The 26,360-nt window shown below is 37.3% G+C and overlaps 1 protein-coding gene across 2 annotated transcripts in view; it reads left to right on the top strand.

Annotated features, from left to right (window-relative positions):
• The window catches only part of COL8A1 (collagen type VIII alpha 1 chain), a 169,741-nt gene that overhangs the window by 81,083 nt on the left and 62,298 nt on the right, over positions 1-26,360 (top strand). The gene's annotated exons all lie outside the window — the stretch shown is intronic.

The raw sequence follows: 26,360 nt of genomic DNA, 5'->3' as shown, positions 1-26,360 counted from the left end.
TTTTTTTTCTCTGTCTGAAATGCTAATTATTAGACAACTGTGGCCACACTTTGTGCTTTATTTCTACCTACATCACTGAGCTCAGCCACAGCTCAAACTGCCCACTCCTACAGGAATGCTCACTAAATTCTTTGCTCCTTTCAGCTGAAGGAAGTAACAGCCACAATTTGACTCCTCCCCTCTCCTAGTTGAACTCCACAGTAAGCTTTCAGCTGCAGAGCTGCATCCATGGCTCAGCTCTTCTCCCTTCTCACTTCCTGGGTTCACTTCTATTGCCCACCCTCAGATGTTTCAATGTATTGATCTCTAAGATGTGTTTGTGCATTGAGGAGGGATTCCTTTGTCAAATTATAGCTGTTCAAATTGTTGAAACTTCAAAGGGAGAGACCAAGGAGATCTCTCTTGCTGCCATTCCTCTGGCATCACTTCTCTACTTGTTTTTTTTTTTCTTTTTCACACTTGGAAAAACACTTTCCCTTCTTTTTTCAAAACCCTTTCCTTCTTTTCTTTATTTTTTTCAAAACTCCTGGGATTTTTTTTCACATCTGCAAAACCAATGTCAGTTCCAGGTTCCTATTCTGGTGTTGAACCAATCTGGCTTCCAGGCTCAGAAAAGGAAGCCAGTTCTCACCAGACAAACAAATGAGGGTGATGTAATACTTGGGGGGTGGGGCCATAATTGATAAATGACAGAGGATTTCAGGCCTGTCTGACAAACTCGACCATGTCATAGCTTAGAGGCAATTGGTGGGGTCAGGAAAAATCAGATAAATTTTGCTTTGAGAGTAGAAGAAGATATAATATAAGGAGATATATAATTAAGTATGATTATTTTTAACAACATTTTTTAGGGAAAAAAATCAGCAAAGTAAGGACAATATTTTCTACCTATCAACCTCCCTAATGATGATTTTATTTCTCCAAACTAAGGCTGGTTTTTTAAAAAACTCATTTTAATGCTATCAATAAATAGAAGTAATACTCTCAGTTTGTGACTGTTCTTTCCACTCATAAAAATACTTGAGTCTGTCAGGTTTTTGTTGACCTCTATTAAATTCAGGTAAACTTGGAAGTGAACAAAACAGAAAATCTGTACTCTTTGGAAAGGGACAAAGTTATACTCTGGAATGAGAAATTTTAAAAGGATAGGAGTGAATGCACTTAGGATCATTTGGGGCAGAAACCAAAATCAAATCTTATTTTCCCCACTAAACACCATGAAGAAAAACTAAGTTATTTGTAACTATTCTAGTGTTAATTTCCTTGAGAAAAGATTCCAAACAATTCCTGGAAATTCTACCTCTCTAAGAAGATGGCATTTTTGTGAATTGAGGGTAAAGGCATGAGCAACATATGGAGTACATTTCCCCTTAAAACACTGATCTGTTTAAAATTGAGAGGGAAACTGCTTGGCAAAGTGTCCTGGCCAAGCCAATGGCAAAAGTCATTTCCGTTTATCCTGATTCCTTTCCATGGTCCACCTCCCAGCCCACCGGACATCCAGGCCCATGATTTATAAGCCCTGAATTGAAAAGCATGCAGCTAGAGATACCTAGAGAACTCTGCTCTTTCGGCATGTGAAACACAGAACTGCCTTTTACCTATGTCTGCAAAAATGACATAAGGGGGAAAAAAATCTAAAGATTTCCCAGAAACAAGGGGGGTTTCAAAGAGCATTAGAGTATCTGTTTTTTGAAAGGTTGCCTAGCCTGAGAAGGATCTTACAGAACTGGGAATCAAGCATGTGACCTTTTCAAAGGTAAAGTGACTTCCCAGCCTGGTTTGCCAAAGTCTTTCTTGGTTTTAGAACTCAAGGTCCAGCATCCCTGGCAACCCTTCAGTCCAGGAAAACTGAGATAGTTGGTCCCCCTATTTGGCTACTTTAGATGACTTTGTGGCCCAAATGTTGAGAAAGAAGAGTCCTAGCAATATTAAGAACAACATGTCCACCCTGAGAAAGAAGAAAATTGAAATAAACACTGATAATAGCAGCTAACATTCACAGAGTCCCTGTTTTGTGCCAAGCTCCTCCTATGGGTTTTGTGAACACTAAGTTTGTCCTGATTATGGTTTTGAGAGGTAGTTTTTATTACTGTCCCATTTTACAGATAAGGAAACTGAGAAACAGAGAAATTCAGATTACTTGAGCAGATTCACACAAACAGTAAGGACAAAGCCAGAATGAGTATCATGAAGTACTACGTTGAACTTACCCAAGAGTGAATCCTTTTACTCTTTACCACTCAACTTTTTCTCATGCCCCATGTACAGCCTATCTAAACTTTAAGATTGAATTAGAACAGGACATATTCCTTCTTTTTTTGCTGTCCCAGGAACTTACTAGATGCCAGATGCTCCCTGAAGGAACAGACTAAAGAAAAGAGAAACCAGTAAAGCTAATGCTTGTTAAATGGCAATTGGTTTAGCACCTCCTAAAACAGAATCCACAAGCTGCTATAGAATAAAGCTGTAAACTCTTATTCAAGGTTACTTGAATCCTGCATCAGTTAAGACCTTTAGTGTTTTCTCTCTAAAGCGTAATTTCAGTCATTGATCCTAGGCACTGGGCAAACTCTTGTGAGCTAAGCACCCTTCCAGACTGCTTCCTGGAGCCTTGTTTAATCTCTCTCCCAAGGTGCAGGGTTATTGGTCAAATAAAGCCACTACTGTAATTGCCTGGCTTACCATTTAAGAGTATTACAGGCTCTGGGAGTGGATTTGTGAAGAAAATACAATTAAGAGAAATGTTAACAGTGTTCTATTGAAATGCAGAGTGTATAGTTGTACAGGAGGAGAAAACTTGCCCCAGACTGGCCACTAGAGGGTTCATTTTATGGAGAAAAGGCTATGTTACTTAATCTGGTTTCCTGTATAAAAATAGAATGCTGAGAGCTTATGGCTTTAATGAAAGGGGAGAAGAAAAAGGCAGTCTGGATGTATCTACAGGTTAACACTTAAAATAAAGCAAATGGAAAACACAGCCAACTGGAAGGCTAACCGTTGACACACATGGATGACAAATTGAGACTTTCATCTTTTAAATGGCAGTCCCTGACATATCTCTCCCTGGACATGTCTAAAAGCACATGTATTTATGACTAGTGGGCCAGAGACCACCACCACACAATTGTGGCTGTAATGCAAGTAGCTCTATCATTTTTTATAGTTTTTTTTGTTTGTTTTTTGTTTTTTGTATCTAGGCCATCTGTTTTCGACTTAGTGTTCTACTGGACTTCCTAAAAACTGAGCCACCTCATAGTCATGACATTCAATTTCCCCCAAGGGCACCCTCCACTATGAAAGTAAACTGTACGCATTAGGACCAGCTGGCTAGAAGGAAGCAGTTGCTAAAACCAGTCCCATAAAGTTTCCAGATTCTCAAGGAAACAAATGACTCATGGAGCTCTCAATGTAGGGTTCTAGTGCTTCCCAAAATGTCAACAGACATAATGATGAAATGGAATCCATCAAAACTGACCTTTGTTCTGGGGCTATTACAACTTAAATACACTTCTGTGTCCTACTGACCACCTGTGAGAGCTCCCTTTATGTTTTTTGGCAGTAGTCCCTAGGATCTGTTTCCATTTATCTATATCATTAATCTCTCCATCTGTCTATCCATTCATTCATTCAGCAAATATTTGAAGCATGCTTTTAGACTCTGGTAGCACAGCAAAGAATAAGATAGACAAAAGTCTTTCTCTAAAGGAGCTCACAGTTTAGTGGAGAGGCAAATATATACAAGAAAATAAATAAATAACTAAAATATTTTCAGATGAAAAGTGTCATAAAGAATAAATAGGGAATGATATAGAGACAGTTTGAGAGGAAAAGAGACTTTCCATGGAGAAGACCCTTCTGAGGAAATGCCATTTGGGCTCAGAACCGAATCATTTAAAATTTTTAAATAAGAAGTTTCAGGCCAGAGGAATTGTAAATTTCAAGTCCTTGGGCACAGCAGTAAGCTTGGTGTGTTACAGGAAGAAAAGGGTCATTGTAGTTATAGGAAAATGGGCACTGTTGAGTCAGATATAAGGTGGAATTTTAAGTTCATCTAGGACTTTTTAGCTAAGGGAATTTGATTGCTAAGTGCATCAAAAAGCCAATGGAAGGTTTGGGATAGCAGGGGGACATGATCTGGTTTATAATTTGAATGGATCTTTATGACTGCTGAATGGAGAATGACATGGCAGATGAAAGAGGGGCACGAGAGTGGTCACAGGAAGAACATTTAAGAGACTATAAATGTTAAATGAAAAATGATAGTGGCTTGGAGAGTGAGAAGTGCATCTATTATTAATGATGTATTTTAAAGATAAAGCTTAGAATGTTTAGACACGGGACAGGGGAGGAAGAAGAGAATCAAGAATGACTCTAAAGTATTGGGCATATGTCATTGGGTAGGTGGTAGTGCCATGTCCTGACATAGGCTCCCTGTGAATAATCCTCATCTAGGTAGGTCAAATGAGTTCTGTTAACTGTTTTTCTTTTTACTTCATGTTTTCTTGAGATGCAAGAGGCTATTTATGCTTTCAGTACTTGGCGTCTGTAATGACAGCCTTCTAGTGCCACCCTTTTCTGCATGTATCTCAGAACAGGCAAAAATTTGTTGAAGTCAGAGCTACATAAACTGTCAGCGAAGAGAAAATAATTCTCCTTAGAATTTGAGAAAAATGGGAGAATAAACAAAGACATGCATTCTGCTTTTGCAGTCTTCCTTTTCTTCTTGAAAGGAGCAACTTGAGTGAGTCATTACTAAAGGGGGATGTTAAAAGTAGTGTTAGGGTGGAGACGTGAAATGTTTACTCTCTAGACCAATCTGCAAAGATTAGTGGACTCCTGGAGACTGCTTCTCTGAACGGTCTATTGTATTTCTACATTTCATAGAGTCTATGAGAGAGAATTAAAAGGTTTTACACATTCACTCTGGGCACTTCTCAGATTGCCTTTATTAAAATAAGTATACTTTACACTACTCTAACCCCTTTCATTAAAGGTGAAAGGGGCTGCAATTAGCAAACTGCTTGAATCTAAATTAAATCCTGCTGTGCTCCATCTCAGTTTACCATACTCTGGCACACATAGGTTGGTAATTATAGCACCAGAAGTAACCTAGCATAGAGTAGGGTAATAATTTTTTTTTAGTAGACTTATTAGCTACAGCCGACTGGTGCGTGAATATATGCAGAAGATTTCTCTGAGTATTATAATTCTCACTTTGGTTGGGAAGCACCCTGTTTATCTGAATTCCATCAGCCTGTGAAAGTTCATCCATCGAACTGATGTCTTGAATAAGTACCATGGAGTTACACTGGAAATTATTACTTTTAAGACAAACATTCTGTCAGAACGATTAGAACCAAAATGCAAATTCATTGACTCCCTGAAAATAACACATAGATCCATTTGCTAATACTGACAGTGGAATTTTTCTATGCACACTGTAAAATGTACCACAAAAAGAAAGCTTATTAAAAATGAGAATTTCAATTAAAACACCTGGTCAACAATGCTGGAAAAAATAGAAACCCAGACAGAAAATGTAGTAGGTGGCCTTCCTGTCAGATCAGATAATTCGTCTCACTTCTCTTCAGAAGATCTCATAATGGCACAAGGCACAATTGTAGTCAATCCTCAGTGTTTCTTTGCTTGACATTTGAACTTAGGGGGTAGGGGGAAGTATTCTCTTAACACTTGGTGCTGAATTTCTGACCTTAAATCTCTTTGTTTGCTCCTTTTTTGTCTGAATCCTCATGACTACAGATGCCATTATTAGTCATAAGATTGTTCAGTCCCTTTTAAATTCCAGCCATGGCATTTGACTTTCTGGACTAAATGTAATAAGGAATTTTTACAAAAATCCTAATTATTTCTAAGGGGTCTAATTCTTCTTTCTTATGTGCTTTCTTATATGCTTCCAATTTTCCCAGCTTCATATGAATAGGACCTATGTTAAGATTTAGCAATATATGCTCTTGAATCCTTTAATGAGCCAGGATTTTCTCAGTTAAAAAAAAAAAAGAGTGTAGTTTTATTTGTGGCCAGCCCTGGAATTGAGTCTCAGCATTGCTACTGGTGAGTTAGGTGACTGGGAAAGTTATTAAACTCTGTGTTTTGTGCAATAAGTAGAAGATAATATTTAGTAAAGTGTTGTTATATAAATGACACATATTACATGTAAATTCCTGGTGCAAAGTAAACATTCAGTAAATGGCATATATTATTTATTATAATGATCATCAACATCACTCCATTAATTGACTGAGTGCTGTTTTCCATTTTAGCCTCTAGCTGGCAAGACTTATTTTAGCTGAAAATCTTTGATCTTAGGATTTGACTGTTCATGGTCACATAAAGGTATAACACATCCAACATACTACATTGAACAACCCATTTAAGAAAAATTCAGTCTCTTAGTTGAGTTTAGTCTGAAAATCCATTCTAGTACATCAATTATAAAAGATGACATGGGTAAAAAAATGAAGAAGTAATCATAAAGTCATAGGTCTTAGAGCTCAAAGTTTCATTAGAAATTAAGTAGTTCAGGCCCTGGCCAGTTGGCTCAGTGGTAGAGTGTCAGCCCAGCCTGTGGATGTCCTGGGTTCAATTCCCAACCAGGGCACACAGGAGAAGCACTGATCTGCTTCTCCACTCCTCTCCCTCTTGCTTCTCTCTCTCTCTCTCTCTCTCTCTCTCTCTCTCTCTCTCTCTCTTCCTCCCCTTCTGCAGCCATGGCTCAATTAGGGAAAGTTGGCCCAAGTGCTGAGGAAGACCCCATGGCCTCCTCCTCAGGCACTAAAAATGGCTCCAGTTGCAACAAAGCAAGGGCCCAAGATGGGCATAGCATCACCTCCTTGTAGGCTTGCCGGGTGGATCCCTGTCTGGGCACATGCAAGAGTCTGCCTCTGCCTCCCTTCCTCTCACTAAAAGAAAGAAAGAAAGAAAGAAAGAAAGAAAGAAAGAAAGAAAGAAAGAAAGAAAGAAAGAAAGAAAGAAAGAAAGAAAGGGAGAGAGAAAGAAAAGGAGGGAGAGAGGGAGGGAGGGAGGGAAGGAGGAAGGAAGGAAGGAAGAAAAGGAGGAAAGAAGGATGAAAGGAAGAAAAGGAAGGAAAGAAGGAAGGAAGGAAGGAAGGAAGGAAGGAAGGAAGGAAGGAAGGAAGGAAGGAAGGAAGGAAGGAGGGAAGGAAGGAAGGAAGGAAGAAGGAAAGGAAATAAAAATTAAATAGTTCAACTCTTATTATTTACAAATGTGAAAACTGAGGCCCAACTAAGATAAGTAACTTTCACAAAGTTATGCAACTTAGTGAAGAGCTAACGTTAGAAGAAGATCAAGTCTTAATTAGATTCATAACTTAAAACCTCTTCTACTCCAGTGATGGTTCTGATGCTTTTAACTAATGATGATCTTTCAGAGAGCTTGACTTGCCCAGTATTACAAACCAGTGACAAATTGGAGCTAGATTATTTGTTGTAAATAGAATTGCCCAATTTTGATACTCCCTAGGGGCCCGTCTCACTCTCGGTTTTTTATTACTGTTCTGCTTGTTATTCTAGCTATCCTTCACTACATGGATACGTACTGTTCATCAATTTTCAACACGTTTATTTTTTTCTAGCCAGACAGACTAGCGTCTTCATGATCTCACAGACTTTTATTCCACTGCCAGATCTTTCCCCATATTCACAATAATCTCCCTTTTCCTCTTCATTTACCCAATTTCTATTCACTATGTAAGACCCAGTTTCCCATCTCTGCTATGTTATCTTCCCTCACTTCTCTGGCTTTCATAAATCTCCCTTTCTTCTGAAATCCTACAGTCCACAAAGCTAGTATACACAACTGATAACACAATTATCTACTGTATATGAAGTTTTCTCCATTTCTTGTGTACATCTTATCTTCCCAGTTAGACTTATGGCCGCTTGAAGACCATTACCATGACTCAGGATTATCTAATTTTAGTGGAGCAGAATACTCTGATGAATGAGCTCATAGTAGGTATTCAATTAATACTCAGGGAACTGTGAGTAAGGGGCAGAGAGGAGAACAAACATTTTCTTACTTCTTTAATTATTCTTGATTAACTTGTGAGAATACACAAAAACAAATGCAAAATATTAAAGCTGGCAATTTTGATTGAGGTTTTGTACTAATATGAATCAATTTTTAAAAAAGTCAAGGAAGGAAAGCAGATAGGCTTCTTCTAATCCCATCCTTCAATCTTTCCTTTATAATTTAGAGAAAATTGAAACTGCAATGTGACTGGACTGCAGTTGTTTCTAAATGAGTTTCTACTTCTGCAGTGTTCATTTGTGGCACTAAGTCCTGTCCTTGGAAGTAAACATTTTTTTATAAATAGGAAAAAGTTTAAGTCCATGTGATGAAAAGTGAGTAATATGGAACACTGTGTGAGCCATAAATCAATAGCATACTTACTTGCAGAATGCCACACCTTTGTTATATAAATATGATGTATAATTGGCACATCTTAAGAAACTTTCTTATTCCAGATTCTTTTTATTTAGCATGTATTTATTAAGTGCCTTGTGACAATCATAATGATGGTACTAGAGTATTAAATATTAAAAAATATAATAAAAATGTTAAGAACCCAAGTTCAAGTGTCAAACAGTCTGGGTTTGAATTCTGGGTTCATTGAAGAGTGAAAATTGGTGGATAACTTAAGATAAACAGAAACTATCGTACTGGAAGAAAGCAATAATTTGAACAACTTCTGATGAAAGTGAAAGAAGAAAATATCAAATCAGGGTTATATTTAAAGATCAAGAACACAAAAATCATGACTACTGAATAAATACACAACTTTGACATAAGCAATGAACATATCAAAATTGTGGTGGAACCAATCAGGCAACAATTGAGAGAGCATCAACCTGGAATGCTGAAGTCCCAGGTTCAAAACCCCAAGATTGCTGGCTTGGCACAGGCTCATTCGACTTGAATGCAGGCTAGCCAGCTCAAGCACAGGGTTACTGACTTGAGCACGGAGTCACTGGCTTGAGCAAAGGATCACTGACTTGGCTTAAACCCCCTAGTCAAGGCACATAATAGGAACAATCAATGAACAACTAGTGATGCAACTACAGATTGATCCTTTTCATCTCTCTCCCTCTCTTTCTCTCAAGCTCACTAAAATATATATAAATCATTAAAGATTTTTGCTTGCCTTGGTTCAGTCATCAATTCAAATGGATACTGCAGCCAATAAATCAACGGAAGGCTGAGACTCAGAAGGGCAGTGATGGAAGAATTAGGAAAGATAATCGAGAGCAAAGATGTGTCATTAAAGACCAAGGATAAGATCGTCAAACCTTCATATTCCCAATTACTATGTATGGATGTGAAAATTAGACAGTGAGGAAGACTAATAAGAAAAAAAATGATTCATTTGAACTATGGTGTTGAGGAGAGTTCCATGGACCACCAGAAAGATGAACAAGTGTGTCCTTGAGCAAATTAAGCCTGAAACATCACTGGCGGCAAAAATGACAAAACTGAAGCTATTCTACTTCATGCACCTCATGAGAAGTACGTTTCTTTGGAAAAGACAGTAATGCTGGGGAAAATAGAAGACAGCAGGAAAAGAAGAAGACCAAATGTAAAATGGGTTGACTTCATTAAAAAAAGCCATAGGTATGAGTTTACAGGAGCTGAGCAGGGCTGTTGAGGACAGACTTTAATGGACACCATTCATTCATAGGGTCACCAGATATTGGAGCTGATTCAATGGCATGTATCTCACACGACTTCTTAATTGTGTGGACGATTTATTTACTTAACATTTCTTACTTTCCTTACTTATTAAGTATGAGTAATGACAGTACTAAACTCAGAGATTTGTTTGAAGGATTAAAATTAATACGTAAAAAGAACATTGTGAAGAACACATTGTAAGCGCTCAGCAAATAACTATTTATCATTACTATTATTATTATTATTTACAATATGTCAGGCACTGAACTGAACAAATTATAAATATTTTAGCAGATACAAACTTTGTAAAAATTTATGACTATGTTCATTGATATGTTTCAAACACCAAGAGGAGTTCCTAGACTACAGTGAACAGTGAGTAAATAATTGCTGAATGGACCAATGGTTCCATTTATTCCTCACGACAGCCTTACAGTGTCGCAGGCCCTCAAGCCTACAGTAGGAAGCAAGAGGGCATCCTAATCTTCAGGTCTGATAAGGAGGAAAGGGGGACATGAAGAGAAGGCAGACAAGTCAACAGGCAATTCTTATACAGAGAGATTGTTCTGATAAGGTGGTACAGGGCATTTGGGAGAAGGTGTGAAGGACTACTAATCCAAAATCAAGGGAACAGACAAAGCTATCCCTGTTCCATTTAAGCTTAAACATGAAAGATCTATTAACCTGGCAAATTAGAAGTAAGAGTATATGGCAAGTTCAGAGGGTTAGAGAGTACGTTCACTTCTTTAACTGGATGTAGTTTCATATAAATGAAATGAGGAGAGAGCGATGAAAGGAAGCTTCAGAAGTCAATGGGTGCAGTACCAGGGATGTGATGCGATCCTAATAGCAAGGGGGCATTAAAAAGGGCTGTAGCGCTTCGTCAGTCTCACTGGGTTCTCAGAGTTCTCACATTCGCTTTCAGCTAGATTAACTTTGACATGTGTTTGCCTATTTGCACATTTGTGAGTCCACATTGCTAGAATTATATCTAATTACTTCTGGTTTTCAGGTCCAGGCCTATCTTTGACCTGCTTTATGAAAGTGGTCTCTAAGATGCAAGCTATTTTCAACCTTATGGACCCAAAGCCTATTAGGAAACAGTTCTTGTTGAGATTAGATCCAATTAGATCTATCACCTTTATCATAAAACTTCTCATTTGGCTACCTCTCCAATACCATATTCAACCAGTTCATCTCTCTCTCTGCTAAGGTTATTGCACAAGAAGCAAAGTAACTTTTTGTACATGGCCAACCCAGCTTCAGCTTGAATATATCTTTTATAGCATTTTTAAAATATTAAATGGCAAGTGAATTTTTAGGGAAAGAGGTAAGTGGCAAGAGGTAAAACATAAAAGCTCCGGAATTCTATAGACCTTCCATTTAACATGTTCTTGATACTAATTTTTACTGTGCATGTATACAGTATTATTCTGGATGGCTTCCTATATGACCCCCCAGCTAACCTGAAGTTTTCTTTCTTGGAATTCAACATGATAATATTACATAAGGATAATAATAATGTAGACTTTTGATAGGGCATGTCAAGGGATTTATATTCACTAAAAAAGCAGCCTTTCATACAAATATATCATGTAAGTTGGCCTAATGCCTGAGAGAACCTAAATTAAAACAATCTTTTCCATCACTGTGAGCCATATATAAACTGGTTTATCTCTGCAGAATGAGCTACTTAGTGTCTTAGTTTATCAGGAAAATGAAAGAATAAGCCGTGTGTTCAAAACCTGCAGCCTAGTACTGGACTATCAGCTAAAAAAAAAAAAAAAAAAAATCTGTGTTTTTGAAATTAAACTGGAAGGAAAAATCCACTTAAGTTGAGACCTTAGAAAAGTGGTGAAGAGTTTCTGAGAACCAAGTCAAATGGGAGAGTGACCTTCTCAATGATTCTCTTAGTCCCACCTTCCCTTTGCTGCGTTGTTTGCGATTCCAGTGTGCTGAGAGGGATGGAGGAAAAGAGGCAGTGAGCAAGGGGCAGCAGAGGAGTGGAGAACTGGAAGAAATAAAAGGGATGAAAGATGAGAGGTGTGGCAGAGAGCATTCTCGAAAACTACTCAGACTTTCAAAAGTAGTACTAAGGATAGGAGAGCGCAAGCACGCCATGCCACTAACTTCAACACCAAAGCCAAGAGGCACACCTACTACCTAAGGGTTACTCAGGGACATGTAGTGTGAGCTATGTAGTGCAAGATGGAACAAAAACATGAAAAGAATCATTGGAAGTGTTAGCAGATTGCTAAACAGGCCATTCAGCCAGCCAGTGAGTCCAGAGCACTTGCTTTGTGCTCAGCTGGTACAAAAGCCACCATGGTGGCCTGGAGGCTGCTGGACTGAGAGAGAGAGGAAGATAGGGGGGCAAGGTAATGTGCACAGGAGGTCAAAGGAAATACACTGCTCACAAAAATTAGGGCATATTTCAAAATGCATATAAAGTGATAAAAAAAAGAAGCATTTGATTTTTTTAATTAAACAAAACATCAGAAAAGCAAACGACAAATCAAAGAAAGTTATTTGATTATGCAAATGAGATGCAAAACCAACTTTTATTTCATTGGTGAAAATGCACTCTACGAAAGGCTAAAAGTACTGGAGTATCTGCATGTTCCCTGATCCACTAATTTTTGTGAGGAGTAGCTGAAATCCCAGGTAGATGTATTGTTGCTGCAGAAAAGAAATGGCTGGCGCCCTTTATAGAAAAAGACCATAATAGAAGAAGAATGGCTCGAGTTGTACACTTATTCATCTTATTTTGCTATCTGGAGTATGATTAAATTTGGACTTCCCTTGTTTAATTAGCCATTAGGTTTGATGAAGAACATTTTTCAAGTCAAGCAAAAAATGACTTAAAAGTAAGGTGTGTCTGCAAGAGAAGGGGCAAGAGCAGGCTGGGCTGATGCACAAAAAGTAAAAGAGTGCAAAAAAATATCCATCTTTATCATAGAATCCCTGAGAATATTTCAGCAGACACTTATTTTAAGTGAGGGAGGTGATATGGCTAACCTTGGTGTGCTTTGTGATGCTTAATTCAAAGTTCAGCAAAAGTTTAAAATGAAATGAAATGAAAATTGATCACTTAATAAAAGAATCACTGGAGAAAGTGTTCCACCTCAAAAATAATTCTGCCATAGACTTTTTTTTTAAGTGCCCTACTTTTGAAAATTCTTTCAATACTAAAATTTTTTAAATTTCATATTTCTTAAGTGTTTGAAATAAGGAGTCATTTTCTAAAGCAAACTCTATGTGTCATCATATTCTGAAAATGCTCATTTTGTTAGAATAGACTTTAAAAGTCCCAGGGCACGAAAGACAGGAAACATATTCATGTGGAGAGAGGAAATGGGAGAATTACAGCCTCCTTCCCAGTGGGCTAACAGCTATGTAATAAAAATAATCATATATGATATCTGTGGCCTTGTAAAAACAATGAGGTAATAATAAACTGAAAAAAATCATTTAACATATTCAAAACACACACACCCTTAGCATTAATGTACTGTATCATATAAACAGGAATAGCTACCTGAGAAAACAATATTGAAATATGTAAGTTAAAACTCAATTTAATATTTTTAAAAATAGAGTTTAGAGGTTCTTGATTGAGAAATCAGTGATAAGATGATACACATTGACCTTTCTGGGAAAAATATAATGTAGTTAGAAAATAGCTGTTCTTTTTGACCCAATGACCACTTAGAACATACTCATAGAATTGCTGGCCCTTAAGGTGGAAAAATCCTTAAAAATCACTTTGTCCAATTTCTCATTTTATAGTTGCAAAAAAAACAAGGCATTCCTCCCACCGTGATACCTCGGGGTGAACTGCTCTCCCATTCCCTCCGCCGTGATACCTAGAGGTGAACTGCTCACCCAAGGTATTAAGAGATGGGTGTGGTCACTGATATATTAAGACTGCCATCTCACCCATGCTAAGAGAGCAGATGATGTAAATTCCAATGTTCTTTTAGATTGTTATGACCTAATGGATAAGAAGAACTGATTAGAACTAGAAAAATAGAATATATTGATATGTCAATGTTTATAGAATGAACCTCATGTAATCAATTATAGAAACTCTCAATTTTAAGAAATCTGCTCAGATTACCTTAGTTTGAGAAAAAGCCAAAGACCAAGGTAAACCCTGGCCAGATATGAGCATCATCCTGATATGCAAAGGTTGCCAGTTTGATCTCCGATCTAGGCACATACAGAAACAGATCGATATTTCTGTTTGTCTGTCTTTCTCCCTTTTTTATCTCTAAAATCATTGAATATTTTTTAATTAAGAAAGACAAGAAAAAGCCAGAGGTCAAAGTAAAAAAATATATATAAATAGATGTCATCTGAAATTGAAGTCTTATGTGTCTAGCAAAGAAGCCTTAAAGTGTGTTGAACAGCTAGCTGTATTTAGAGAAATGGCTATTGAGGTTAGTACTCTCCTCTCTAATGAGGGAGGGGGAAGAGGAAATGAATTTAAATCTCAACCAAAGGAATTTAAGTTAGATGGAAAGATCTTATTGGCAGTGAAGGTTTTATAAACCCTGGTAAAGATTCCTGATGAGGTTTTCAAATTTCCTATCTGGATATATTTAATAGATGAGAGATACCTATCAGTCCAAAGTGATTGAGGTAGAGATCTGCCTGGAATTTGCTTTCAGCTGAATTCTGCAAATACAGATTAACCCCTGACAATGTTCAGATGTCAAAGATTACAGTAAGTGCTACACAATGGCCAAAAAATGGTGCCTAAGGAAGAAAGAAAGAAAGAAGAAAGAAAGAAAGAAAGAAAGAAAGAAAGAAAGAAAGAAAGAAAGAAAGAAAGAAAGAAAGAAAGAAAGAAAGAAAGAGGAAGGAAGGAAGGAAGGAAGGAAGGAAGGAAGGAAGGAAGGAAGGAAGGAAGGAAGGAAGGAAGGAAGGAAGGAAGGGAGGGAAAGAGGGAAAGAAGGAGGAAGGGAGGGAGGGAAGGAGGGAGAAGGGGAGGGAGGGAAAGAGGAAGGAAGGAAGGAAGGAAGGAAGGAAGGAAGGAAGGAAGGAAGGAAGGAAGGAAGGAAGGAAGGAAGGGAGGGAGGAAAGAAGGAAAGAAAAAGAAAGAGAAATACTCAAAGTAATCACTTCCTTGGAAAATCAATTGTCATGTGCTAGTTGCTTGTAAGTGGAATGTACAATTATAGTACATTCTGGTTTTTATTTTCTTTTTAGCCTAGTTTCCAGTGGAAAGAAGGCTTATGAAATCTCTCTGGCAGACTATCCCTTGATTAATACTTTAAATTTTTTTTTCTTCTTTAAGCTGGTTACAACTGAATCTAGGCTTTAGTAGCATTAGTAGCAGTATATATACCCTCAGAGGAGATACCTGCAGAAGTAAAAGTCTCCCCCAAACCCATTCCAAAGGAAAACTTTTTCCCTCTTAATTTAAATAAGCAGAATGGATTCGGCCAGGTGGTTCAGTTGGTTGGAGCATCGTCCTGATACACAAAGTTTGCAGATTCGATTCCCAGGCAGGGCACATACAAGAGTTAACTAATTCATAAGTAAGTGCAACAACAAATCCATGTTTCTCTCTCTCTCTCTCTCTCTTTCTCTCTCAAATCAATAAATAATTGTTAAAAAGTTAAATAAGCAGTATGATTTCACCACCACCATCACCCTCTCCTTCCTTATCCTCACGCAGAATCCAGCAAGTTCCCTTCAACTTACAAAATTTCCTTCTATTTCCAGCATACAAGCAACACTTGTACTCACAGTTTATACCAAAATTCTCTAATTTGTTGTACTTCTCTGTTTATACAGCTGTATGTCTGTTTGCCCCGTTGTGTGCACCATGTCTATTGTCTGGTTTTTATTGCGAACTCCTGGAGGCGAGGAATGGAATCTGTTTAACTTGCCACGCATAGTACTGTGCATGTACACGCAGTTGGACACCGCATGACTTTTCTTGACAGTGATGGTTTTTGGCATGACTAGGTGCTCAAAAAAGCAAAAACAAGACAAAAAAAACTCTGTGGATTAATCAAAACTAGAAAGAAGACAGAGTTTGTAGCATCTCTTTCATCCCTATGTCACACACCAAAGTCATAATGGGTGTCAGGGACCATTGGAAACTGAGCAGTATGGACAGGGTACAATCAACAACTGGAAAACCTAATAGACCAGGACCTGAAACTCACAGAAAACAAGACTGCACTTAATTTGAGAGCTTGTCCTACACCATGGTGTGCCTTTCTTGCTTGTGTAAATGCAGTCTTGTTGCAGCTCTCAGCCCAGAGCACCATCTGTTAGTACCTATTGCTATGAAAGGTTCTTATATTTCAGACATTCCATAAATGACTATCAACTTCACAATATCTTGGTCTTCTCATTTCTTTACGTTTATGGCCCAGAAAGAACAAGGTTTATTTTCATCAGAATTAATATTTCTTCCTTCCCACCAATCTCCACACATCCTCCCTCAAACCTTCCTTTAACCAGCCTTTCTCACTGACCTAAGAGGTCAGAGATGAGTTGATCCACATTTCTCAGTCAGGTTAAACATTTTCAGTATCTGTCCATTCTTAAGCCTTCAAAGTTACAACAAAAGACAAAGTGATGGATGAAAAACTCTTCCCTCAGGGTAAGCACAGGAAATAACATTCTGTTTCATTAAACAAATATTTTCTAGACACCAATTATGAGCCACTCACTGTGTGCTGTGGAGACAGAGGAAAGCAAAACATAGACTGTATTTTCTTTTTTTTATTAAGTGAGAGGTGGAGAGGCAGAGAGACAGACTCCTGCATGCACCCCAACTGGGATCCACCTGCCAAGCCCCCTATTGTGCAATGCTCTGAACATCTGCTCCATTGCTCAGCCACTGAGCTATTTTTAGTGCCTAAGGCTAGGCCATGGAGCCATCCTCAGTGCACAGGGCCAACTTTGCTCAAACCATTCAAGCCATGGCTGCAGGAAAGAAAAAGAGAAAGCGAGAGAAGAAGGAGGGAAGGTGGAGAAGCAGATGGTCTCTTCTCCTGTGTGCCCTGATCAGGAATCGAACCTGGAAATTCCACACACTGGGCCAATGCTCTACTGCTGAGCTGACTGGCCAGGACCTAGATTGTATTTTCAAAATGTGTGTGTATGTGATTAGTTAACTTAAAGTTTTATTAAACTATTAAATATAAATAAGAAAATTGTTTTATTGTAGAATCATGGTGGAGATTGAATGATATAAATATATCACTTAATATATTTAGCATAGAGCCTGCCATTTAAGATATTTCCACTAACTAGTAACTACTAATATTACTACTGAGTTATGGCTTAATTTAGACTAACATGTTTTTTCAGAGGAGAGGGCTTTCTGTGGAAAACAAATTTGACCTTGATTATAGGCAATATATTTTGTTATGGACGTAGGTGGAACTATCACATTCAACTGCAAAAAAACTATCGTCTAGAACATTTTTCCACCAAAATTGGAACTGATCTTCATTCTGTGTCTCAAGAGAGTCTGGTTCTCATCCTGCTCTTCCTATGAAGGTTTTGAAGTGTTCCAGAAACTCGATCATATCCCCGACAAAAACAACACATTTTTTTTCTCCTTCCTGCTTTCTTCTACCACAGTCTGTATCATAGTTATTAAACAAGACAAGTGACTACAAAAATACACTTGAAGATTTTCACATTTATCTCAAAGGTACATGAAATTATTTCAGGGCATCATTTTATTAGTTAACATTACTGAATTGGTATCACCAATTAGTCTACAGCAAGAGTAAATTAACTTTTAATTGGAAGAAAAGCTAAGTCAAATTCCACTCACCCAAGGCTTCTTTTTTTAAAGTTTTTCAAAACAGATTGCTTTACAAGTCATCCTAGATGAGGTATAATGTTTGATTAATCAATCAGTTCATTGTATGGATGAATATATGAAAAGGTTGTATCACAAATGACAAGACAATTGAACAAGAATATCACAATAGACTTATCTAAACAAAGGAGCCCACTTATTTGCACTTTTTAGTTCAGTTTAAGCATAGATCTATAATGTCAAATATCTTGGTAACTGAAAGTAGCTGCGTATTAAGATTCTCTTTGAATACTTACCTTACAAAAATATGGTCTTAAACTTTTTCCTGAACTCTATGATTTAGAAAATCTCTGGCCAAACCTGGAATCATCATTAGATTTTTCAGTATTTTATCCTGTCTGAAGGTTCATCCAGTGGTTTCATTTGAAAGGGGTTATAATTTAACCATTTCTATTTTTTCAGCAAGGATAAGGGACTTCTGGAAAGCACTTGATATATTTCCATTTATTACAAAAGTGTCAGAAGGAAGCACCTGAAATATGTATCTCATAGACCATTTCCTATCAAATATTGCCACTTTAGTTGTATTGTAAGGGCCTAATTTTAGATTCCAACCTGTGAAGTTATTGCTCTCCAGTTCTCTGAACTAAAGTCACTATCTCTCAAATTTATTCATGTATTAAAGTGTTAATTCAATTCTCTATTTCACTTTTATTATTCCAAACTAATAGAATCCAAAGATTTCAGATATACTGTAGATATTTAGATCTTTTCAATCCTTTTACTACCACAACATTTAGACTCAGTTTCTTTGAACTCTGTGATCATTGAATACTGTAATGAAACCATAACGTAGGTTTTATAAAAAAGGAAAACTAATGTTTACCTAATCATATGTACTTAAAAGAAGACCAGTGGTTGATTCAGCAATCCAGACCTCCAATGGTGGCTTAATACAACCTTAAATTTTTTTTCTTCTTTTTTCTGATTGGTCAGGATTATTTGTTAGTTTAGAATTGATCCTGTTTTCATATCATTGGAATTCTCAATTCTAGAATTTTACTGAGACTCTGCAACCTTAAGTTTTTGTTACAAGTCAGCTGAGTAATTAAGGAGTTCTTTTGGATAGGTGGAGAAAGGGAAATAGACCCTCCCACCCCTTCCTCCAGCTCTCCAAACATTGTTAATGCAATGAAACCAAATCAGATGTACTACTCCATAAGACAATAAGATTAGTTTCCAGGAACCTTAAGGTGCCTCACCCAATTATCTTTTTCTAAGTCGTAGAATTTCTAAACAACCCAGATGCACAGTTCTTATGGAAATCTTGTACCCATTATAATGATGTTGCTGATCAATGGTTATTTGTTGTGCTTCAGACAACGTCCATGAATCAGTGAAGTGAAATATAGTGTCCCTTGAAAACCCTGAAACTAATTCTGGGATAATGTCAATTAGGCAGTTCCTTTGTTTTGCGACCTTGTGTGAAAGAATGGAGTCTGTCTTCTCATTGCCTTAACTCATTTGTGGTTGTAAAAATTAAATGAGAATATATAGATAACACACTCAGCAAGGAGACTGGCCCAAAGGATGTGTTTAATAAATGTGTATATCCTTTCCCTTCAAGAATCATAAAAATGTGGTCAGCCTGCTTTGCAGAGGAAATTCAAAAGTAGTGGAATAGACTATGTTGAAATATACATTAAAACTTGTACCTGAGTGTTTGAATGTTATATAATTTCTGAAGTAGTACGGTATGTCTATAAATAGCAATCCAGATTTTTCACATAGATTTTTTTTTTTTTTTGTATTTTTCTGAAGCTGGAAACGGGGAGGCAGTCAGACAGACTCCCGCATGCGCCCAACTGGGATCCACGCGGCACGCCCACCAGGGGGCGATGCTCTGCCCATCAGGGGCGGCGCTCCATTGTGACCAGAGCCACTCTAGCGCCTGAGGCAGAGGCCATGGAGCCATCCCCAGCACCCAGGCCATCTTTGCTCCAATGGAGCCTCGGCTGCAGGAGGAGAAGAGAGAGACAGAGAGGAAGGAAAGGGGGAGGGGTGGAGAAGCAGATGGGCGCTTGTCCTGTGTGCCCTGGCTGGAAATTAAACCCGGGACTTCCGCATGCCAGGCCAATGCTCTACCACTGAGCCAACCGGCCAGGGCCTCACATAGACTTTATAGAAATAGATTTCTTACTATAGAGTCTTATGATCATAACAGGCCATTGAAACCCAAACACTAAGGTTTCTGTATCTCAGAGTAAATGGCACTAAGAGTAACAGTTTTGTTTTGTTTTTTGTTTTTCTTATTGAGATATAATTGACATATAACATATTAGTTTTAGGTGTATAACATATTAAATCTATATTTGTATATATTATATGTGTATGAAATGATCACCACAATAAGTCTAGTTATCACTCATCACCAAACATAGTTAAAAAACTTTTCTTGTGATGAGAATTTTTAATATCTCTTTTAGTAACTTTCAAATATATAATACACAATTCTTAATTATAGTCACTATACTATATATTACAAAAAGGAACAGCTTTAACTCTCATCCACCCAATAAGGTAATTAGACAACTCCTCATTCTAGAAACTTGTATTAAGCCAGCCTCAAAAAATGAAATCTTGTTTTCAACACTTTCATTGTTGAAAGGGGATTTTCTTATCTAGTAAGTAGATCACATATTCAACAGGAATAAAAATATAAATGGGAGGTGCACATTCTTCATTTCAAAGCAAGGGGCCTGTTGAGGTGTTGTATAGCTTTAAAAGTATCTGATCTGACAGAGGAGCTCGCATCATACCCTTGAAATAATTTCATGCTGTTGTGATTTTGTTCATGGGTTTTTCTTTTTTACAAAATTGAAGCAATGTACATAACTGTAATCAGAACCATCGAAGCTTTTAAAAAATCCCATATAATTCACAATATCTGTTTTTCTTAAGTGATGCCAAATGCTGTTTTTTTCCTATACAGCTAAGTTCTGTGTTTCAGAAGTACAAAAGGTTTTTGCAAGGTATTCAGCAAATATTTACAGAACACCTACTGTGTGCCAATCTCATTTCTGGTTGCAAGGGATGTTACAATAAACAAAATAAACAAGTTCCCTGCTCTCAAAGAAGGGTGGGAAAGAGGAAGGGTTGGTTAAGGCAGACTATAAATGAATATAATGTATCATTAAATAAGGAAGATATAACTTTCTACAGAATTAAAGAGAATTAGAGAGACATGAAGATGAGTGGTTGACTTTAGATGGATGGTCATGAGAAACGTCTCTGAAGTAGTGATATTCAAGTTGAAATTAAAATGGTGAAGGGCCCCACAGAACAGCAAAGGCCTGAAGGTGGAGACTAGCATGGTATTTTTTGTAAGGAGGAGGCCACTGTGGCCAGAAAATAGAGGGCAAGGGGGGGAAAGGGGGCAAAATTGTAAGCAAAATGAAATCACATGAGGCATGGAAGCCAAAACAACAAGTTTCTGTTTGTAGTCCAGGGAGCTATTGGATGCAAAGGGTGGGCATCTTAAGCAGGAGAATGGCATGATCTGATTAACTTTTTCAAAGTTTATCACATATGCTGATAGAGAGTGAAATAAGAGTATATGCATTTTTATGCAATTAGAATGATTGAAGAATTGTAAACAAGAAACTTAACTCATAGTTTTGTTTTGTTTTGTTTTTTGTATTTTTCTGAAGCTGGAAACGGGGAGAGACAGTCAGACAGACTCCCGCATGCGCCTGACCGGGATCCACCTGGCACGCCCACCAGGGGCGACGCTCTGCCCACCAGGGGGCGATGCTCTGCCCATCCGGGGCGTCGCTCTGTTGCCACCAGAGCCACTCTAGCGCCTGGGGCAGAGGCCAAGGAGCCATCCCCAGCGCCCGGGCCATCTTTGCTCCAATGGAGCCTTGGCTGCAGGAGGGGAAGAGAGAGACAGAGAGGAAGGAGGGGGAGGGGGTGGAGAAGCAAATGGGCGCTTCTCCTATGTGCCCTGGCTGGGAATCGAACCCGGGTCCCCCGCACGCCAGGCCGACACTCTACCGCTGAGCCAACCTGCCAGGGCCCATAGTTTTGTTTTTAATATCTCTCTGACTATGGTGTAGAGCCCAGACTATGGTGAAAAGGTTATATAGAGCCAGAGTAGAAGAAACTTCAGTGAATTTGGAAAGGAATGTGAATTTGGAAATGGAGCAAAGATGGTATCCTTTGTTTGTAAGAAAAGAGATAGTACTTATTGAAAAACTATTATGCTTTTTTTTTTTTTTTTTTTTTTTTGCATTTTTCTGAAGCTGGAAACAGGGAGAGACAGTCAGACAGACTCCCGCATGCACCGGACCGGGATCCACCCGGCACGCCCACCATGGGGCCACGCTCTGCCCACCAGGGGGCGATGCTCTGCCCATCCTGGGCGTCGCCATGTTGCGACCAGAGCCAATCCAGCGCCTGAGGCAGAGGCCACAGAGCCATCCCCAGTGCCCGGGCCATCCTTGCTCCAATGGAGCCTTGGCTGCGGGAGGGGAAGAGAGAGACAGAGAGGAAGGCGCGGTGGAGGGGTGGAGAAGCAAATGGGCGCTTCTCCTGTGTGCCCTGGCCAGGAATCAAACCCGGGTCCTCCGCAGGCTAGGCCGACGCTCTACCGCTGAGCCAACCGGCCAGGGCTTATTATGCTTTTTTATATATAATTTCATTTAATTATCACTATGCCCAATGAATAGGTATTTAACTCCATTTTTTTTTTATATTAAAACTGGAGCTCAGAAAGATAAATCAAATTTGCAAATATCTGGCAAAAGTAAGTAGCCAATCCAGGATTCAGAGCCTAGTCTATGTGAACATGAAGTCACAGTTTTTTTCTATTCTAATAATGTAGTGTTCCCAGGTCAGCATTAGCAAATAAAATACCTTTTAAATTTTATTCTAAATAACAAAATAATACTCTGTAATATGACGTACATAATTTATTTAATTGTATTAGCATATAAATTATTTTCATATTTTTGCTCCTAGAACATGAACTATAATAAACCTTTTCTATTTTGCCTCATTTCTGGTTACTTCCTTACCTAAATTTCTAGATTTCTAGCAAAGTCAAAGAATATGATAATTTTTAAAGCTCTAGATATACAGTATTGTTATTTTCCAAAAGTTTGTGCCATTTATACTCTCACTTAACTGAAACCAACATTAAATATTATTTTTATCTTTGCCAATTTGATAACCAGTTTTAACCATTTGTTTAATTCACATTTTCTTCACTTACTAATAAGATTGAACTTTTTTTTACATGTTTATTGGCTTTTTAATTTTTCTTTTGTGAATTTTATGTTCATTTAATTGACAATTTTCTTATACAGTATTAGTAGTTAGTTCTTAGTTTTTGTAAGAGCTCTTTATATAAGAAGGATAGTAAGACTGTCTTTGTCAATTTTAGCAAATAAATTCTCAGAGCGTCTTTTACCTTCAATTTGTATATTTTTTATTGTGAAAATATCACACATACAAGAGGCTATACTGCAATTTTCTACATCTGTATAACATCACACATCAATATTTAGTGACTGAATGCACCAAACATCTTATTTTGTCTTAAAGTTTTATGGGTCTTGTCTGGGAGTTCTTCTGCTATTAGAGATTACTTACCTGGCAAACTGGCTGATCTAAAGGGCCGCTGATCTAATGGTTTTATTCGTGTTTAGTGCACAGGCAGGGATAGAAGGAAAGCTGGCATCACCAACTGGAGCATCTACGGATGGAGACCCCTGCACAGTGGACTCAGGAGATTCAGACCTCTAACTTGGAAGCTCAGAGCTCCAAAGGACAGCATTCCACTACATAATGTAGCACTTTTGTGGTCATTTATGACCCAGCATCAGAAGCTACCTAGTGCCACCTCTACTATGCTCTGTTGGTCAAAGCAGTCACAAGACTTGCCAGATTAAATGAGAAGAAACACAGAAGGAGATCTAAGAATTTATGGCCTTGTCTTAAAATCTCCAAAAGTTATAATTATTAAAAATAGATTTTATTTATTGATTTGAGAGAGAGAAGAGAGGGAGAGAAGGGGGAAATAGCATCAACTCATAAGAGTTGCTTCTCATATGTGCCTTGACCAGGCAAGTTTGGGTTTCAAACCAGCCACCTCAGCATTTCAGGTTGAAGCTTTATCCACTGTGTCACCACAGGACAAGCTCCATAGAATATAATTTTTTTTTAAAGAATAAAGGAAACTCTCCTTCACCTTTTAATTTTGTTTATAATGTTTTTTATATGGAACTGGTTTTAATATATTTATATAAACAAAGTGTCACTTTGTTATCCTCTAGTTTCTTTCATTGTTTTGTAGTTAGCTTTTAAAAATTATTTTCAAAACGTCCGTCTAGAAAATCAAGGATATTATCAATTAATGTATTTGGGGACACAACTTTATGGCTTTTAGATACTTTAAGTATTATGTACTGTGGTTTCATTCATTTAGTTTAATTTTTAATACTTTCACCCTTAAATTTCCTTTAGTGACACATTTGAAAATTCATCTAAAAATGCAGATTGAACCATACATTGAATTAAGCGTCTGCTCTTTGAAGGAAAACTAGAAATCTGACTTAATAGTTCTTGCTCAGTACTTTGTCACATTCTGGCTTATTCTTCCAACAATAACTGAAACACAGTAAGCTACATATTTCCTGTGTAACTAATAGCTCCCCTCAGGTCTTGCAATGGCGCTTGAAAATTGAATAATTTGATTCATTTCATGAGTGGTGATTGTAGCACTCGTGCTTACAATGTTTTAAATGGCAAAGTAAAAAAAAAGTGTCATTAAATAACAGCAAAAAATATCTTTTAGTTAGTAATTATTTTAAAGTACATTCTACTGGCTTATAGAGAGGAAAAAATCCCTTATAAATATATGTGGTAAACATTCAATAAATGCTAACCAGTGATGCTCATCTTATGTTCTAAAAATGGTAATTGAGGTTTTTTAGTTTTGTTTTGTTTTTTCTGCTTCTACTATCGCATTTCAGAAACTGCTTTTTTCATTTTTCTGGGTGTAGAACTGTAAAAGCTGTGCAGAAAGGAGTAAATTGAGTAAGATGTGTGACACACGCCTAATAAAGATCCTCAGAATTTCTATTTATCTTGTGTATCTTTCTCTTGTTTTCACCCTATCCAAGGTAAAAAAAAAAAATTAATTTTGGAAGAAGACATCAAGGGGAAAAATTTTTTATGATCTAGTGCAGTTAATCATCATGAGGTCTGGAACTGTATCTTTATTTTTCCCCCAAACATTTTATCTCCAAAATTAAGCATTGTGCCTTGTACATAGTAGTCCTCAATGAATATTTATTGAAAAGATGATTTGGGGGGAAGTTAAAGTATTTTTCAGCCTGTTCTTGCTATCTAGTCTGAATCTAGAGTTTTTTTTTCATGGAGGCAGCTATGTTCGTGGAGTATCTCCTCCATATCTGCCAGTCATACCTTATGAGAAATGGACTGGAAAAGTCAAGCCCTTGAGTCCATTTACCGTCATTGCACTTTATTACTAGAGATAAATTGAGATCTGACGGTTTTCCAGAAACAAAGGGTTCTCAAATAATCTATGGCTAACCCAAATTTTATTTATGTCTGAATATGTGCAAGTTGAGCCAAAGTTCAGAACTCTACTCTTTTTTTTGCCTTTCAGGCCTATGCACAAGTTATGAGAACTCCTTCTGGATGGTCACATACCAGAGCCGGGGCCTTGTGTTTTGGGGGCATGCATGTTTTTTTTAAATATTAGGCAACTAAAAAACATTCAAATATACTTTATTTCATGTTGAATACTGACTACAGGACAACACTAAGAAACTGTACATTTCAACTGGGTATTTAAATTCAAATTAATTAAAATGAAATAAAACTAAAAATTCAGCTCCACATTTGTTCTGGTCACATTTCAAGTGCTCAGTTAGTGCATGTTGAACAGTGCAGATACATAACATATCCATTGTCACTGGATATTTTATTGACTAGCACTGCTTTAGAGTATACCACTTCTATCACATTGCAGAAAGTCTAAACTGGATACCCAATTATGCAATCATTTCCTAATTAATCAATCTTAGCTCAAATCATTTTGTTTATCTAAATCTCTGAAGTTGTTCCTATTTAAATCTTTAGAACCATAAATGTAGATACTTCTTAAACAAATCTCTATAAAGTATAACAAAACAAAATAAAGTGTCTGTTATCCAAAACACAGAGTTAAATTTCTGAAACTCAGTTAAAGTGGGATTAAATTCCATATGATTTGTATCATAAAAAGTCTAAATTATAGATGATTCATAAAGTATCTTCAACTAAATTGCATGAAAAGCTCAAACACAAACCTAACAGTGTTGCCAAATTAAAGCCCTATCAGACCTGATTTAATAAATAACTAAGAATAATTTCTAGCTCAAACTCTATTCTATCAGAATGGGTGGGAAAGGTGTTGCTGGAAGAGTTCACTTTTCTAAATTAAATCTAAATTTCCCCCTTAGGTATAACTTCCTCATGAATTCACTGCTTTTGTAGCAACTGCCCAAATCCTTTCTAAATTATCTTAAATCTGTATCAATGGGAACTATTTTAGTGAGAACTTAACACATAATATAACCATGAAAGGCAATAAAGTTATATAATAAATTGTTTATTTGGACAGAAACTATATATAGTATATGTGTAAAAATAAATAAGTATGCATTTGCATGTATAGAAATACACAAAAAGTATTCTCTTTCCTTATTAACACAAAAAGATCTCTAATATCTTCTAAATGTGCATTTAAATTTTGGCGAATGCTAGCATTTTT

This window comes from Saccopteryx bilineata, chromosome 8, assembly GCF_036850765.1.
Source record: "Saccopteryx bilineata isolate mSacBil1 chromosome 8, mSacBil1_pri_phased_curated, whole genome shotgun sequence".
NCBI classification, from domain to species: domain Eukaryota; kingdom Metazoa; phylum Chordata; class Mammalia; order Chiroptera; family Emballonuridae; genus Saccopteryx; species Saccopteryx bilineata.
The sequence above is the reverse complement of the archived record's forward strand: the minus strand, read 5'-3'. Positions and strand labels throughout refer to the sequence as shown.